Source organism: Arvicola amphibius, chromosome 7, assembly GCF_903992535.2.
Source record: "Arvicola amphibius chromosome 7, mArvAmp1.2, whole genome shotgun sequence".
In the NCBI taxonomy this organism is placed as follows: domain Eukaryota; kingdom Metazoa; phylum Chordata; class Mammalia; order Rodentia; family Cricetidae; genus Arvicola; species Arvicola amphibius.
In genome coordinates this window covers 128,672,865-128,692,382 of record NC_052053.1, presented here as the reverse complement: position 1 = coordinate 128,692,382, position 19,518 = coordinate 128,672,865, and the positions used below count along the sequence as shown (strand labels likewise).

The following is a 19,518-nucleotide window of genomic DNA, read 5'->3' as shown; positions in this document are numbered from 1 at the left end:
AGACCCAGCAATACAACTTTTAGGTACAAACACAAAGGATGCTTAATCATACCATGGGGACATGTGCTCAACTATGTTCATAGCAGTATTGTTTGTTGTTGCCAGAAGCTGGAAACAACCTACATGCCTCTCAACCAAAGAACAGAATAAGGAAACTGTGGTATATTTACACAATAGAGTACTACACAGCAGAAAAAAATTAAAATCAAATATTTAGTATTTTCATTAAGTCATTTCAATACAGTTTCAGACAGATGCCTACTGGAAGACAATGTGCAAAAGCTCTGAAGAAGCAAGTTTCCAGAAAAGAAGGAAGAAACACCAAGGTGATCATTCTATGGTCCAGCCACAGTACTTCCATCTACAATAGTGCCAGTGGCCTGCCTTATCCAGATTATCAAGTATTACCACATCATCAATTTTCAGAACGCCTTTTAAAGTTTCCATTGCTTGATTCAAAGCACTGACTAACACTAAAACAAAAGCTGGGAAATCAATCCAACAAAATGTTGGAAATTCCAACGTTTGAGACATCAATGATTGTAGTTTTTTCTCCTTTGCATGTCAGTATTATAGTTTTGTTACTATGGAAACGGCATTTAGTTTAGCATTTTTAGCTAGTGTAAATGGAATGACTTCCATAGCATCTGCAAAGCCTGAACACCGCAGAATTCTATACCATTGTTCATAAGTACTCAGCCAACTCTAGCTCTGGAGTACCACATCCTGCAATAAGAGTTCTCTTCTTATTACACAGAGATCATCGTGAATGGAGCACTCGGCTTCTTCAGTCACCAGTTTGTTAGAACCAGAACAACAATTACAACTGTTTTATCTGGGCTTGTGCAATCTGGGTTTGTAATCTTGAATAGTTTTCCAGAGCCACATCAACTGGCTTCCTCCACTAGATCAGGGGAACCCAGCATGTCAGCGGTGAACTGGTCAAAATTAGCAACAAGTTTAGTTCCAGATTTCCTACAGATGAACTCAAAGTCTTCTATTTCAGTATCTTAAAAACCATAACCTTCATCTCATTCAGAACATGTAATGAAACATCGCTAAGCACATCTCTTAGGGTAGACTTCTGGATGAGAAGGACATTACATCCCTTTTTCTAAATCTGCTTCACCAGATTTAAAATATAGGCTCTCTCTTCTCTAAAGCACTTGATCCATCTGGGCATAGTCAGATACTGATTGCCCCTTGATCACCTGCATCTGTTTGAGGAACAGTGAAGTAAGTGAATGAGCCCAATTGTACCCTTTTCAACTTTAGTTAAGCCATCATTTGCCACTGGAATGGGACAGACTACCAGCTCAGGGGCATCCATTGCTCCACCAAGCTTTTTAACTTGTTTTAATATTTCTAATATCTGCACGGCTAGCCATACTGTGTCAATCACTTTCATCACTGCATTGACACTCATTGGAGAGAGTAGATTTGAAGACTGAGAGACAACCTTTGAATTGGATTAAGTGGTTACATTATTTTAAAAAAATTTCTCAATTGCTCAGTTACATATAGGTCAAGACATGTCATTAAAGAGTTCAAGATCCTTTCCCAAAGCTTTTTAGAATGGCTCAGAAATTATGCTTGGATGAATACCTTCCTGCAGAAGCTTGGTACAGGAGTCTAAGAGAGAGCCAGCAATGATGACCACTGACATCTCTGCTTCTAAGTCTTGAGCTTTAGACAGCTCCACCAACATTATTATTGCTGGGTCCAATACTTGCATTTGTTTAAGAATGGTGGCACCATCATTTCCAATGGTTACATCGCCTTTTCCATCTTGAGTCATTTTGCCTATTCCCTAAGGTCCAAGGCTTGTTCTAACAGCATCAGGAAACTGCTTTGGCCACAGAAATGTTGCTGAACTGCATCTGGGCCCACTTGTCACAGTCTTGGTAGGAACATTTCCAGTGGGTTCTGCGCCCAGCAGCAGGAACCTGGGTTTAGGGAGCTACATTCTCCAGCATGGCAGCCTTGGTGACATCTGTTTGGGTTCATGAGAGCTGGTGGACATGACTTCTAGCCAGAGGCAGAGCAACAGTCTCTAACCACCTCCTCCTTGATGTCTCCGGAAAGCCTACTCCTCAGCTTATCCAGCACACTTTCATGCAAATAACTGTTTGATCTCACAATGGTCCTAAGGAAAAGAGAATAATTGTTATAATAGTTACTTTATCGCAATGGGAAGTAAAACTTCAGCTGAAGTGTTTGAGTGAATACAATAGAATGAATTGTAGGAGGTAGACCTTGAACGGGGCTCTCTGCCTCACAGTTAAATGTTCTTAGGGAAACTTAAGAAGATTAAAGAAAGCCTTTGTAGTAGAACAGATAAAAAAGGAATTAGATAACCATTTGTGTCAGAAAAAGATAGGCCCAATAATTTTCAGTTTTCACTACTTCTCAGGATAATATTTACTATAATCTAGTCTCTCTTCCTTGAGCAATACAAATGCCTCCAGGACTCCTTTCTGAGATGAGTTGGTTACTTGAGGATTTTTGATTAGCTTCCTTTTTTATTTAATTCTGTCTTTGGGCTTTTGTAACTTTTAAGTCAGAAAAATACTAAACATTTTTTCAACTTTTACTGCTTATGATTGTGAATGGTGCCAAAATTCAGTCACATATTATTGTTTCCTCAGGAAAATCTCTAAGGCTTTAAGGAAATTCCTGAAGGAGTAAATATCAAAAAGGGATTTAGTCAATGGATTCAAACAATGGATGTTAAACAAGTCCACTGAAAATATTCTGACTTTATTAAATTATTATACAGATAGATGTCTAAGATGTGCTGTTACACAATAAGCAACACTACAATTTTCACTAACCATAATTAATAAATTTACTTTAAGATTGTAAAGCTGTTGACATAAAAGTATGTTTGTGAAGTATAACTGCCTATTCATTTAAATTGTTCCTTTTCTGGCGGTATAGACTTAATTGTCTGAAGCTATTGACCAATTGTTTGTAGTGTAATTGCTATTGTATAACATTCAAAAATATAGGTTTTAGGATCTATCACTTAATGAAACTGAACAATTTCAGCACTTGGAGACAGTGGATTCTAGAAACAAGCTGACCAGGTAGACTAGGCATATCAGTGAGCTCTGTGCTCACATGAGAGACACTACCTCTGTGAATAAGGTATGTCCTGACAGGAGAGCACAATTACACATGGGCAAATACTGGAAACTAGACATATGCACAGGAAATTGGAAAAAATGGCAAATCCATAATGACTAGTTTATACATAAGTGTGTATATGTATCAAACTTATTTAAGTACACATGTTCTTGACATATAAAGAGAAGACTATGACATCTCACCTACTGAGTAGGATTCATAGCATCTCATTAGCACCCCACTTTCTCCTCAGGAATGCCACCCGTTACTAAAGTTTCCATTAATATGTTACCAAGTACTTGTCATTTTCTCACTGCATTATCAGCAGAGATATAAACATAAAAGAACTCACTTCAATGAAATACTCATATAAAAAGAAAATCAAATATTTTCCCCTTATTGCTTTTTTCCTCAATTCTATTTGCAGCTATATATGCAAATTCCTTTGAAATTAGAAATATAGCCAAAGGGTTTTCCATCATCATAGAAATTACATTTTTACAAGACTATTAGTATAGTCATCATTTTACTTTTAACCTTTTGCACTATGGGTTTTTTTGTTTGTTTTTTTCAAGACAGGGTTTCTTTATAGCTTTGGAGCCTGTCCTGGACTACTTATTATAGACCAGGCTGGCTGCGAACACACAGAGATCCTCCTGCCTCTGCCTCCTGAGTGCTGGGATTAAAGGTGTGCGCCACTACCGCCGGGCACTTGGGAGGCAGGGACAGGTGGATCTCTGTGGGTTCGAGTCCAGCCTGGTCTACAGAACGAGTTCCAGGAAAGGCTCCAAAGCTACACAGATTAACCCTGTCTTAAAAAAAAAAAAAAAAAACAGATGCACTATGGGTATTTTTAAACACAAGCCAAGTACAGCAAATCACACAACTGATACCGTTTCCTTCCAAACCTTGAACAAACAGCCAATACTGTTCTATTTCTCCAGCTTGTGATTATTTTGAAATGAATCTTTACTCTCTTGAGGTTTTTTTTTTCTGTAAATACATCACTATATAACCTAAAGAGATTACTCCTTCCAAAACGGTAACCACAATATGATTGTAACCTTCAAAATTAATAACCTCCATGTCACAACTGGCCAGTCTGTGTAGAAACGTCTGCATATTTCCATACATTTTCTGTCTGAGTCCCCATTTCTCTGTCTGCTGTACTTTTCATAATTATTTGAAATTACAAACCAAAAAATGGGCTTTTAAATTCCTTTTTGTGTGGCTCTGAGAACCCAATTAACAGTTCTTTCTCTCGTTGTAAATTGACCAGTACATCTAGCTTGGACACTTTCATACTTTTCCTGCTGCTGTTGACATTTATCACAAAGTCTAAGGCTGGAAAATGGTGGTTATAATTTAATTATTTCCATCCATTACATAACTGTATATATTTCTATAAGAAGAATATATTCATCAGCTACTTGTTTAACTTAAAGCACAAATTTTCCAAGAAAGAAGGTAATTTTTTTCACTTTCTATTTTATTTACTAGTATTTGAAACTGAATATTTCCATAACATTTTCCAAATATAACCATGAAAATTTTAGTATTAATATGATTATTATGTTTAATATACTGAGTCACACAATGTGTATTGTTCTTTATGATTAGGAAAAGGAAGAATCTTTATTTTTGTATCTAAGGTTTTTATCCTCCAGAGATCTTGGGAAATCATCTCAGTTTCTGCTAAATAGTCTTTAGGCCTGGACTGGGGTAAGAACTTAGTGGGTAAAGTAGCTGCCACACAAGTATGTAAAAGCTTGGTAAAGTGGTTTGTGTCAATAATTCCAACACTAGTGAGAATGACACAGGAGGCTTCCTGGGGCTTGCTAGTCAAGCACTCTAACTATAGAGAAGAGGCCAGAATCAGTGAGAGACCCTGTCCCAAACATTAGCAGAGACAGACTCTACATCAATCTCTGGCATTCATATCAGTGCACACATAAGTGCACAGCTCCTGCACATAGAGGTGCATATTCTTAAAACAAACATGTATCCATTAATAAGTGAGTACATAAAACATTCATCTTTTGGGTCTGAGTTACCTCATTCAGGTTACTGTTTTCTAGTTCCATACATTTGCATGCAAATTTCAAGGGGTGATTGCTTTTTACTACTGAGTAAAACTCTAACGTGTAAATGTGCCACATTTCTTTGTCCATTCTTTGGTTGAGGGGTATCTAGGTGGTTTTCAGGTTCTGACTATTACAAATGATGCTGCTATGAACATAGTTGAACAAATGTCTGTCTAGTATAATTGAGTATCCTTTTGGGTATATGCCCAAGAGTGGTATTGTTGACTCCTGAGGTAGATTGATTCCCAGTTTTCTTAGAAGTCTTCATTTTGATTTCCAAAGTGGTTACAAGTTTGCATTCTCACCAGCAATGGATGAGTGTTCCCCTTACTTCACATCCTCTCCAGCATAAGCTATCATTGTGTTTTTGAACTTAACCATTCTGACAGGTGTAAGATGGTATCTCAGAGTTTTATTGATTTGCATTTTCATGATGGTTAAGGATGTTGAACATCACTCATTAGTGGATACTAGCTATAAACAAAGAATATTGAGCCTATAGTTCATGATCCTAGAGAAGGTAACCCTAATAAAAACATATATAGATCCACCTGGAATGTTGAAATAGACAAGATAACCTGACAAAATTGGGAACATGTGGGTAGGGAAAGAGAGGAAGGTGGAAGGGGCACAAGAGGGGAAAGGAGGAGGGCTGAGGAGAACTTGAGGAAATGGGACAGTTGAGATAGAGAAAGGATAGAGATGGAAGCAAGGAAAGAGATGTCTTGATTGAGGGAGCCTTTATGGGGATAGTAAGACACATGGCTCTAGAGAAATTCCCAGAAATCAACAAGGATGTTCCCAGCTAAAATGTTAAGCAATAGAGGAAAAGGTACATGAACTGGCCTTGCCCTGTAGTCAGACTGATAAATATCTTAAATATCACCATTAAACCTTCATCCAGCAACTGATGGAAACAGAGGCAGAGACCTGCATTGGAGAACTGGACTGAGCTCCAAAAATCCAGTTGAAGAGTGGGATGGGAGGAGTGAGAATATGAGCAAAGAGGTAAAGACCATGATGGGGATACCCACTGAAACAGTTTACTTGAGCTAATGGGAGTTCACCAACTCCCGATGGACTGGAAAAGAACAACCATAGGACCAAACTAGTCCCTCTGAATGTGGTTTGATAGTCGCTGTGGATGACTCAGGAGCCACTGGCAATGGCACCAGGATGTATCCCTGCTGCCTCTACTGGCTTTTTGGGAACCTGTTCTTTTTGAGTAGATACCTTTCTCAGCCTAGATATAGTAGGGAGGGCCTTGAACCTTCCCCAACGCAATGTACCTTACCCTCTCTGTGAAGTGGATGGGGGCGGGGGTTGGGTGAATGGAGGGAATGGGAGGAGGAAAAGGAGTGGGAACTTGGATTGGTATGTATAATGAAAAAGATAGTTTTCTTTTAAAAAATTAAAATAAAATAAACAAAATGTAAATATACCACATATACACCAACACACACAAGCACACATACGAGAGAGAGAGATGGAGAGAGAGAGGGAGAGAGAGAGGGAAGGAGAGAGCAACTTTTAATGTAGTTGCTTTCATAGAAATAGCCTCAGTCTTTTAGCCAGGAATTCCTAGTGAGTAATAGAACCCAGAAATTATAACGGGGGCTTTACATATTTACTCACCTGTGAGTTTTAAAGGATATCACTGGATCTACACCTTTAAGATTTCATTATAAATATCATATTGAAGACAGAAAACATACGTATTTCTGGAGAGTTGAAGATTTCTTATATTTTAAATGCTTTCTAAAAGTACCTTTGCCAAATTTGTCTAATAATATATAGCAACACCATTTATTTTAGTAATTATAACAACATTAGTTTTATCTTCTAAATTTTCAGTGATTGATTCTGATATAGTATTATATAAATAGAATATAATTCTCACCCTTATTCATACTCTGATAATGCCTTCATAATGCAAACAGAAATTACAGTTATCGTACTTCCTGTTTGCTACAATAGTGTGATTTTTATCTTTCTTTGGTCCAAAACTGTTCTTTCACTGATTTGAATAAATTTTGTATTCTCTTTCTAGTTGTAAGCACTTTCTATAAATCTTTAAGCTTTCATATTTAACCATAAAGTTGAACAATATTCTACCCTTCTCTCAAATGAGGAAAATCAAGTTATTTTTAAATATACATGTAATTTTCCAGAATAACTCCAGAACTTCACTTTTCATTGGTTATCTTTAATATCACACATTGGGCACTTCCTACTTTACTTTCCTGTTTCTGTGATAAATACTATGACCAAAAGTCATTGTGGGGAGGAAAGGGCTTATTCATCATACAGATCACAGTCTACCATGGACCAAACCAAGCAGTCAAGGTTAAAAAAAATGGAGTTCGGAACTGAAGCAGAACTATAGAGGAAATGGGGGACACTGCTTACTGGCTTGTTCTCCATTGCTTGCTCGGTCTGCTTTCTTATTCTACAACAAATAACCACCTGCCCATGGATAACACCACCATAAGTGGGCTGGGTCATCCTTCTTCAATCTTTAATCAGGACGATGCCCCACAGGTTTGCCTACAGTCCAATTTGATGGCTACAATTCCTTAGCTGAGATTCCCTCCTACCAGATAAATCTTGCTTGTGTTGAGTTGAATAAAACAAATCAAACTGGGGTGTTACTACGTGAATATGTACATCTTATTTACTATATTTATTTAATTGTATATACTGCTTTCCTTTTTATTCCAGACCAGTTTTTGAAGACTGGGTTTCCCTGTAGCTTTGGAGCCAATCCTGGAACTAACTCTTGTAGACCAGGCTGGCCTTGAACTCACAAGATCCACCTGCCTCTACTGGGATTAAAGGCATGAGCCTGGATTAAAGGCATGCACCACCGCCACCCAATGAAAATTTCTACTCTTACTTACAGGCATAACTTCCATGATTTCCTTTCCAACTGCTAAGGGGAAAGCATGCAGTAAAAAAGAAAGCCTCTTCTACTACCTACTTCCAGATCATTAGGACCACGCTAACATGCCACTTACTCTACTCTCAGGTGTTTTTACTGCATGTGAAGTAGAAATTCAATTTAGAAAGCCCCACTATCCAATACCATGCTGATGAAAATTTACTAAGGGATTAAAGTATTCCCGCATAATCTCAGAACATCAACAGTACTTCTCTTCCAGCAAAACAGCTTATATAGGGAAAAAGAATTATTAACATTAACAGGAATATGTATATTCCTGATAGATATTTACTGATATATATCTATAGATATAAATATAGATAAGATATAGATAGATAGATGATAGATAGATAGATAGATAGATGATAGATAGATAGATGGATGATAGATAGATGATAGATAGTAGATATAGACGGATATCAGTTTATAGGTAGTTATTTGATATAACCTAATGAGAAGCTTGTTTTTATTTTTCACCTTAGTAGAAATTACTTCACTTCATTCTATCAGTGATTTCTTTTTGTCTCTCATCAAGCGTATTTTAATTGTGGGTTTTTAACTGTGTCACTGCTTTGTCTACCTTTTGTTGTTGCTGTAGATTTGATTGGATTTTTGGTTTAAGTTTGGTTTTGACACAAGGTCTCAAAATGTAGGCCAGACTTACTTCAAACTTGTGATCCTCCTTCCTCAACCCCTCATGTGCCTGGAATACGAGTCTAAATTGTGCCAGTGTCTTTCAAATACTATATACTACACTGTCTTTACATGATGCCTTAGTTCTTCTTGAGGCTCAATAATCATAGAATAAATATTGTCTATGTTAATCTAGAGGTACCCCAGATATTCCCCTAAAATTAATTCAAATCCTATCTTTTGCCATTTATGCCACCATCTGAGCTCTGCCCTCGATGTTTCCTTAAGCGCACACACAGACACACACACACACACACACACACACACACTTTGTAAAACTAATATACTGTGTTGTCTTTTTCAAAGGCAAAGTCTTTGGCACATACACTACCATTCACATAGCAAAGATCAAACATGACATCCAAGTTTAGAATGATATGTTTGTCCTGAAGCATTTGACCTACCTGCTAAGAAAATTCCCCGTATGAAGTATTTAACCATACTTCCATTGGCGCCACATTATCAACCATTAAACTAGAACATCACAAATAATTACAGAATGAGAAAAAAACTCATCAATGGAATTGCATTAATTATTTATGTATTATTCAAATGTGGAGGCGTTTTTAATCAACACTAATTCAGAATGATTTTACTGTACTATAAATGTAACATAAATACAGTTCTCTGCTCTTTTATGATTACTGTTAAAATTTGGTAGCTCAATAAAGGAAAGCTTAAAGCAATAAGTTTATGAACACATGACTTTTTTTTCCAATGCCATTAGGATTTAAAAGTAATTTTAAACTACCAATTATGGCAGAAACCCATTTCCTTCCATGGACTTTTAAATCTTAATTATAAAACTTTTTGATATTACTTCCATGATTCAATTAAATATAGAAAACTATGAATAGGATTTGATGTGTTTGCTTGTTAACACCCAACAATTAACCTACATAAATTATTTCTCATTCATTTTGAAGGTAATAGTTAACAATTTGAAGGTAAAATTAACGAAGGCAATATTTAAGGACTGCCTCATGGGAGATTTATGCCTTCCACATTCTGGGCTCATGCATGTGGCAGAAAGAACTGGCCCTTGTAGGCAGCCCACAGATACAAACGCATTGCCTGATGTGGCTCGGTGACAGCCTGCCAGCCCCTTCTAACTAGGTCTGTCACATGGACCTCTGCAGTGAAGAGGATAAAGGATAGGGGACCAATATCCAGGCAGGGCTGGATCCCGACATTTTCAGAGGAACAATATCTTACTACAGTTTACTTTCTTTGACTGAGCGTAGTCGTTTCATATTAAACTATATATATTTCCAGAAGAGGAAATTTCATATAAAATGAAGGCATGCAAGTTAGTATTTTATAACTTCTTTATCATGATTAATTTCACAAAGTAAATCAATACTGATAAGGTTAGTCTTTAATAGTGCTTGCTGGTTTATCATTAGCTTTTTATACCAGTTTTATTAAATTCTATTTCAACTTTTTTATAGTTTTGTACAATTTCTTATGATTAGTCTCTAAGTTCTTTATTTTTCATTTTGTTTATTCATTGTTTTGTTATTCAAAATCATTACACTTATATCTAAATTTTGCTTTCATTTTGCTGTATGGATATAATTCACTCTTTTTACTGTCCATACTGGTTTCTATTTTCATTTATCATTTACCATTTGTTAATTTCTTAATAAATTAAGATTTTTGTAGGAAGTAGACCTCATGTTAAATGTTCTTGGCACACCAGAAATAAAAGAGGGGGAGGGCATGACTTTTGGAAGTGAAAAACATTTATGAAGATTGTAATAACAGTTTTGGAGATTCATAAATGTGTAAACTCATCAAATTATAGACATGAAAGGTATTCAGGAGTTTACTATACCAATAAGAGCTCGATAAAGCTTTCTAAAACATTCAATGAGCATTCTGTTAATTGTAGTTTTACAGAAATATAAAATACTCCAGCTCCACTTTTTAAATATGTATTTCCTAATACCCAAGTGAATGATAAATCATTTAAAGACTTTCAATGGACATTTTAAACCAACATTTTTTCTTTTCTTAATGAATATAGAGCTATGTTTCTTTTTTATATGTGACTATGAAAGTTCTATAACAGAGATAGATGAGATAAACTGATTTTGGTGTGTGTGTGTGTGTGTATGCATATGTACAATTATATAAATCCAAGTCTTTCCTTTTTCTTATTAAAGCAATCTGATTCTTACAGCAACACTAAATCTATAATTTCAGTCTGGTGTGTTTTAGATTATAATATGATTATACTTCTCCCTTGCCTTTACTCCCTTCAAACTCTACAACACACCCCTCCCCAATTTCCTTCAAATTTGTGATCATTTTTCCACTAGTTTTTATTGCATGCCTGTACACACACACACACACACACACACTTCTAAATATAATCTGTTCAGTCTGCATAACGCTACCTGTTACTATGCTTTTGGGGCCAATTACAGCACTAGACAATCAACTGTTCTTTCTTCTCTGGAGGATGCCATCTCTTTGATTCTCAGCTTTTCTCAGTTGCCTGAAGTTCTCTGTGCAGGCTTGAGGTCTCATGGGCTTTTCCCATACAGTTCGGCATGCTCTCCGGTGTCATCTTTGTTCAGCTTACAGTTAGGCTGACGTGCTGATGAGACTTTGTGGATGTAACTTCTGATGTGACCAGGAGACACAACCTTAAAGCAAATTCCCTGATCCTATTGCTCTTATGATCTCCACACACCCTCCTCTTCCACAGCCATCTCTGAGCCTTGGGTGCTGGAGTGTTTTACAAATGTATCTCTTGGGACTAGGATCCACAACTCCATTTTCGCTCCTTGTAGTTTTCTGTAAGAGTCTCTGTCTGCTGCAAAGAGAAATCTCCTTGATGGTTAAGAACCACACTTATTGTATGAGGACTAATTGTTATAGATTCCTATTTGTGCTAATTTAGTGAATTAGTAAATTACTTCAAATCCCATTTTCAATAACGAAGTGGCTGTATGTGTTTATTTGATAACTTAAAAATAGATTTATTTTGCCATCTTGTGTGTGTGTGTGTGTGTTCGCATGTGGGCATGTGCATGTATGTTTGAGTATATGCCACATTTTGAGGTTCCTTGCAGAAGCTAGAAGAGTGTCAGGTCCCTTGGAGCTGGAGCGACATGTGTTTGTGAATCACCTGCTATGTTCATTGGGAACTGAAGTCAGTTCCAGCGTGAGAGCACCAGACTCTTAAGGACCAACCAAGCATCTCTTCAACACCACTTGCTGGTCTTTTGAGTAGAGGAGGGTCATGATCACCCCTATTATCTCTTTAACATAAATTTTACATCTTACCTTCTTAAGTTCCTCAAGTCCTTTCTTTGTTACTGATGGTGCTTTAATTCTTCTTTGACATCACCATATACATTCTATCATGGTTTGTAATTTTCTGGTATTCTCTATGTATGCCTGTTTTTGATGTTTATTATTATTATTATTATTATTATTATTATTATTATTATTACTAAAATTTGCTTAGAAAAACAGTTGTTTTCAAAAGCTTAAATTATGTCTCAGTTCATTTTCTTGTACCATAGTGGTTGACATCGGATTTCTTCAGGCCCGTCTTAATCATTCTTACCCCATTTCACATTAATTTTTACTTTTCATTTTTTCTTTTCTAAATTGGTTAAACATGCTGAGCTACAACTAATTATTTACTAATTAGTAGGTTCTTCCTTTTGATACCAAAATGATTTCTTTTTTGCTCTCATACTGGTATAGTCAAGCATGTAATCACATTCAGAACTGATAAACTCAAACGACCTTCACTGGTACTTACTTTTCTTCTCCAGCTGCTCCAGTCTTCCTAAAGTCTGACACAAATACTTTGAGCCCTTTGAAGCAGCTTCACTTCTCTCCTCTCTTTTTTATTTAGAGTTTCCTTCAGCAGCCATAGCCTTCTTCCCTCCTCACTCTAAGCATTCCCTTTTCCTCATTCTCTTCTTTCTGCTACACTGTTAAACTTCCAGATGTGAATTCTACACGGGTTTCTTAAATTATGCCTCTTCTCCAAGATTCTGAATGAGTGTTACATTTACATGAATAAGTAATGTGGTTTTACTGTTCTTTATCAATCAATATTGTTAAGTGTGAAAAATATTATGTATGATGTGTGCGATTGCATGAGCTCATGTGTATTTGCACAAATATGCACTAGACTTGATAATTTGCTAGCTAATGTTGAAATAGATTCTGAGATGAGCACACTGCCATCAAAAAGTTATGAATATGCAAATGTCTTGGTAAATTCTGAGGAGCTACCGTTGAAGTAAAGAGGATAAGTCTGCTCTGCTAGGCCTCACAAATTATCTGTAATGTGGAAAAAAGTGATAATTACACATGGGCCTACTAACACAAGTAAAATTTAATTCCCAAATACCATTTCCACATTTTAATAAACAAAGTAAAATACCATCTATGTGTCATTTCTGAAAGTCCTGAGTTAAAGCAGCAAAAAGAAAAGTTGATAGCTCATCATTTCTAACAGAAAATGATCAGATTTAGCTGTTTCATTTTATGATCTTCTAGAAATAGCGTTTTTATTATGATAAACACTAGCATCATATTGCTCTCTTCAAATAGTTCAAAGTTGCAATGATTAAAATGCATCTAAGTTTTCATTTTCATAGAGTATATTTAAATACTGCAAGATGGAAAACAGAGGCCGGGAGATGGCTACAGTACTTGTCAGTCAAGCAGAAGGACCAACAGCCAATTACCAACACCTATATAAACTGGACACAGTAGCCCCTTCCTGCAATTTAAGGACTGAAGAGATATAGACAGGTGGCATTCTAAGGCTTGCTGGTTAGTCAATATAGTTGAAGTTCAAGGTTCATTAAGAGACTGTGCCTCGAAACAGAAGGTAGAGATAAACTTAAGATAACCAATGGTGATCTCTGGCCTCCATACACCAACATGAACATACACATGCCACAAATAAGTTTAATACAATTTAATGAATTACTATTCCCTTTAATCACATAACATGTTTTCTGCTCAACTCATGCTCTGTCCATTGGTAAGGCATGCATGTTCTCTGCTGAATAGCAGTAGACCACAGTTTGCATGGCATTCAACATGGGTGGGATGAAACCGAAGGCAATTTCTCATTATATTTACTAGGCATATTATGCAAACCCACATAAAACTAGTCTTTGGAGAAGAGTGAACAAGGAGGTGGGATTTCCAGAGAAGGAAAGATGAGTGCCCCCTGGCTCCTGTGGGAGAATAGATTTGTTGAGGATGAGGAATAGCTCCACAATCTGGCAGGGTCAGGCTGGGGACTAGCTAGAGTGTGGCTGTTCTGGTGACAGAGAAAAAGCAGATGGTAGCATTTCCTTACTCTCTATTATATACCACCAATCCTTATTTTTTTCACAACAAATAATAAACAGTAGGCAGTAAGTATAATAGATGAAGTCATGTCTCTTAATCACTCAGGGGATCAAAGCTATTTTGGAAAACAAAGCAACAACTATATATACACAACTAAAGAGAATCTGAATATCCAGAGAGTGATATCAACACATTTGGTTAGTAGAACATTAATTTTTTCCAGTTAATTTCTACTGTTTAAAAACCTTAATATTCTTGTTAATGGATCTATACATGGTAATACATATAATTATTTTGAAATATAATTACCAGTGTACAGATAGGTAAGATTGTACCTGGCTATATAATGGTGGTATATCACAACTTATGCAGTGAAGGTCATATAAAAGGGCTACAGAAAGAGGGTGAAAGCTAAGTTCAACCTATAGAAACACTTCCACTGACTTTTGCTCTATATTTTCACCAACTTATTCTTGGAAAAAGACTAGAGATGCTTCACTGAAGTTTAGACTAGAAACAGTGTGGAAAAACTAAAGTTAAGTGAAACAGATTTATATGATAAAATTGCAGAAATGAATTCTGATTTACAGGGTTCACACCTGCCAACCAAGCAGAAAATGTAAATGTTCAGTGTTGAGAAAACAGGAATATTTAATGCCTACTACCCTGCAGGCATTAGTTTTTCATTTTTATTACTCCTTGGATTAACATTCAGATTTAAGCTGTTCCACATTTGCTTTGATGTACTCAAAACATTGTCTAAATAAATAAATTTATTACATATAGCAATATATTGTTGCTAATATATTAGATATGTATTTTACTTGCTTCTTAATCATCTTACACAGTTTCAAATTTTATCACTTTCTCTATGTAACGATAAAGTCATTTTCATTGCAAACTTGTAACAATAATGGATAGCATCCTTCAGGGGATACAATTCTAAGAAATTTATTCCCTTCGTGTTGCTCAGCCACCCAAGGAACAAATTTGTTTCCATGACAGATAAGGTCTACAATGATCATTTCTAAAATGGTCTTGGGGCATCACAAATCAGTAACCAAAAAATAAAATGCAAGAAAACATTTTTTTCTACTAGATTGATGTATGGGTTTCCAGAGTAATGCACCAATATTATCTCTTTAACAGTTATTAAATAACCTTAAGAAATACATCTTGAGTATGCGGTTTTCTTTTACATTGCGCAAACAGAACAAAGAAAAATTGTACCTCTTCTCATTGTGTTTAATTACATGTGTAATGGTAATACCATTACATTAAAATTAAAAGACAAAAATATCAGAAATCATAATAGTCTGTTCTAAAATCTAAATCAGTCACATAGAATAACTTGAAATTAAGTTCAACTATAAAATATTTTATGAACAACATTACATTGCTTTAGTAACATCTTGTTGAGATTTTGGTTTTCATACTTTCATTTGAACAATCTTTACTAATTAAATGATTTAGTTCTACAACATCATCATACAAGAAGTGATACATGTTACAGGCTATCTAAAATTCAAAGATGTTGACTTTTTCTTCATAAAAGTATGATTTTAAATAATTTTAAACAATCTAAAAGTGTATCATTTAGAAAAGAGACTGTGCTGCTCTGATTTTTCTCCAAGAATAGCATATACATGGGAACTATGTGGAATAAATGGAGCAGTTTCCCTTAACAAGATTTCCAATACATTAAAAAATATATACCCTCAATGTTTCCTTTGTATTAGAGTCCCTTGAAAATTTTTCATCAATCAAAACCCAACCAAAATGAATGTTGAAGTGCTACTTTTGTAAAAATCACCAGTGGCTTTTTTGAAAACTCCAAAATTTAAATAATTGAGTGATGAGCAGGAACCAGTTAGAACTCTCTTCATTTTCTTATATTATAACTTTTTGATGGTTGTGGCATTCATATACAAGTACATTCATGGCCTGTTTGAACAGTCTGACATAACATCCAAGAGATATATCAAATTCATACCATTTGCAATTTTGATGATAAAGCACAAATAAAGATGTCAAATTAATGCATTTTCCGTTGGATTCCTCAAAAGTATATGCAGTAAGCCGGGCGGTGGTGGCACATGCCTTTAATCCCAGCACTTGGGAAGCAGAGGCAGGTGGATCTCTGTGAGTTCGAGGCCAGCCTGGTCTACAAGAGCTAGTTCCAGGACAGGCTCTAAAGCTGCAGAGAAACCCTGTCTCGAAAAACCAAAAAAAAAAAAAAAGTATATGCAGTAAAGGTGGCAAGGTTCTACCAGCATTTGACTACATTCCCTCAATATTTAAAGTGCATTTCATCTATATACCAGAATGTTGAGAACTAACTATAAATTTCAGTCCTAGAATTAAAAGACAATTTGATAATACTAAAAATGAAATGAATGTCAGGTAAATCTAAACCTTTGTAAATATTATAATACATTTTAAAGACTCTTCAATGACAAAGAAAGGAGGATTAATTTCCTGGAAAGATAAGCCACATCTAAAAAAAAAAGCCAATATTGCCTTGAAACTTTCATTTCCAAGTCTCTAAGGTGACAAACCTAAGTATATTAAATTAAAATTTGGCTTTGGCTGTCATTAAAGATGTACCTGAAGCTTAATCAAGTGTGAATCTTCATTTAGCTACTACATACCAATGTGATTTTAAAGAGGAAACTCACCTAATGTTACTATATTATTTGTACAATCGGATAAATATAAATAACAATATTATTCTATATATTTCAAAAAGAAAGGTTTTTTAAAGCTATCAAAAATGATATTTGAAGAATCAGATATGCTTAATCATTTAAATATTATACAATGTTTTTAAGTGTAAAAATATCAGATTATCTCATTGGATGAAAACTTTTTGCTTTGTTCATCATATAAAAATATTTTCTAAATGAAAACATTTAATATCAAGGTAGATATGAAGAGGATGCAATGGAAAAAAACATGTATAGCCACTTTGGAGAACACATTCTTTTCATACTTTTAAACACACTAAGAATAAATTTATGACCTAGAAATTTCTCTTGAAGAAAATTTGGGTATTTACCCAAAAGACAGAAAAATATAGCATCACATACTCATAAAAATACATAACATTTATAGAAATTTTTATTATAATGAAAAAATGAAACAAGAAACATGTCTGCTACAAGAACAAGAATGAATGACTATTATATAGTGCAACATTATTCAGATGAAGAAAGAGTAAAATATGTCAACAAAAGTGATATTATAAGAGAATCCAAAAGTCATATTTTTCTATTTACATAAAAACTAGCCAGGCAATGGTGGTACACACCTCTAACTCCAGCACTCTGGAAGAATTGGAAGGTAGGCTCTGTGAGTTTAAGACCAGCCTGATCTACAGCTATAGTTCCAGGATGGCCAAGGCTATACAAAGAAACCCTGTCTTGAGAACTAAAAACAAGCAACGACAAAAAGATCAATATCAAGTTTATCAACTTTTTAGATGGAAACTAAACAATGAACATAGAAAGTAGAAAACTTAGGTTGGAGCTGTCTTTTTGGAAAAGCAGTCCAGCCCAAGGAGAGTAGAAGAGAGATGTTACTAGCAGACTGAAGCGAGGGTAGCTCCCGGAAGACTTCAGGCTCAAATTCAGTTTGCATTCTCATTTTGCAATCTAAACCATAGGGTGGGTGAACAGATGAGCAAACAGAAGCACACACAGTGGTTAGCTTGGGAGTTTTGAGTTTTCAAAGGCATATGTTATAGTTGACAAGTGTAAGTTGTGTTCATGTACCTAAGGGTGGCGACCTATTGTTTCAGCTATTTCCCTAGGTCAGCTATTTCAGGAGGCAAGTGAAGTAATGCTGGAGAAATAGGCAGTACTAGCAGTACTTTCAAGTGAATCAATGAATGATACCCAATAATTGGTCATTTCTACTTTATTCTACTTTACATGTACATACATGAATGAGTATGAGATTAGCATGTTCTGACCACATCCATCCACCTCCAGTCAGTGTGATCCTTGTAGGCAGTTGTCTATATTGCTAATATAAGTTCCTAGTACTACAAAAAGAGCAGATAAAACAGATAAGGTTTAAAAATATTGGAGGTTTTTGTTTCTTTATAAATTTATTATTATTTATGAGTGTATTTCTTATGAGTATATATATAAGACAGACACATATGTATATGTATATAGATAGATATACATATACATATGTATACATACGCACACTGCCGTGTAGAGCATGTGTCCAGGAATGCAGAAACCCACAGAGGCCAGACACACCAGATTTCCTGGAGTTGAAGTTATGAAGTTTGTCATGAGTACTGAGGAACAAACTCTGGTTTTATGGAAGAGCATTTCATACTTTTAACCACGGAGTCATCTCACAAGTCCTCTTTCTATTTTATTTTTCTTTGTTTAAAAACCCACTGGCTCCATGGTGAATCTGTTGAGAGAGCTTGCTCATATTTACTTTTTCCCACTCAGAACTCTGCAAAGACTGAGTCCATACTAAAAGAACAAGAAGTAACGAGCTAAGAAACAACCAAAAAAGTTGAAGAAAAGGTTTTATAAGGTAAGGAGTGAGGATGCAAGCTCTGAAAAGTTCTGCATGTTCTTATGAGGCCACATATATGTCCAGATGTGGGTAGAAGAGCACTCTGGCAAGGTCCTAGACCCTAATCTCTACATGGATTACAGGCTCTGTACAACCAAAAGGGGCATAGCACACAACTGTAATACTGACTGAGAATTGAAATTATGTAGCCCAGAGCATAGTATCAAGCTGCAAAACCAAGATCTAGGCTTGTTGGTTGCCTTCAGAAGGCAAAGGAAGCTCTGGTGAGTTGTGTAGTTAAGCAATGCGAGACTGAGTTCCATACACACAGGACAAACAGTACAGAACACAAAAAACAGCTCGGAAACCACCAAGCAGCGTAAAACAACTAATAAAATAAGAAATCTTTATTTTCAAGTCATCACGTTGAAATATTAAAAATGGCCAATTGTCAAGAGAAATTGAGATGTATACACAAAACAAAAGGCTGTGTTATGCTTGCAACTCGTAAATTAACTATTACCTAGGAATACAATATATTTGACAAAGAATTAAATTTATATACCTTGTGTTAAAAACCAAATGAAATTACATGCAAATAACTAAAAGAAAGCATAGAAATGTCATATGCATTATATTTATCAATAAAGAAAAATATAGAGCCTGGCGGTGGTGGCGCACGCCTTTAATCCCAGCACTCGGGAGGCAGAGGCAGGCGGATCTCTGTGAGTTCGAGGCCAGCCTGGTCTACAAGAGCTAGTTCCAGGACAGGCTCTAGAAACT

The 19,518-nt window shown here is 35.7% G+C and overlaps 1 pseudogene; it reads right to left on the bottom strand.

The window, feature by feature from the left end:
- Positions 1-330: 330 nt before the first annotated feature.
- LOC119819928 lies at positions 331-1,976 on the bottom strand (annotated as a pseudogene).
- Positions 1,977-19,518: the final 17,542 nt, after the last annotated feature.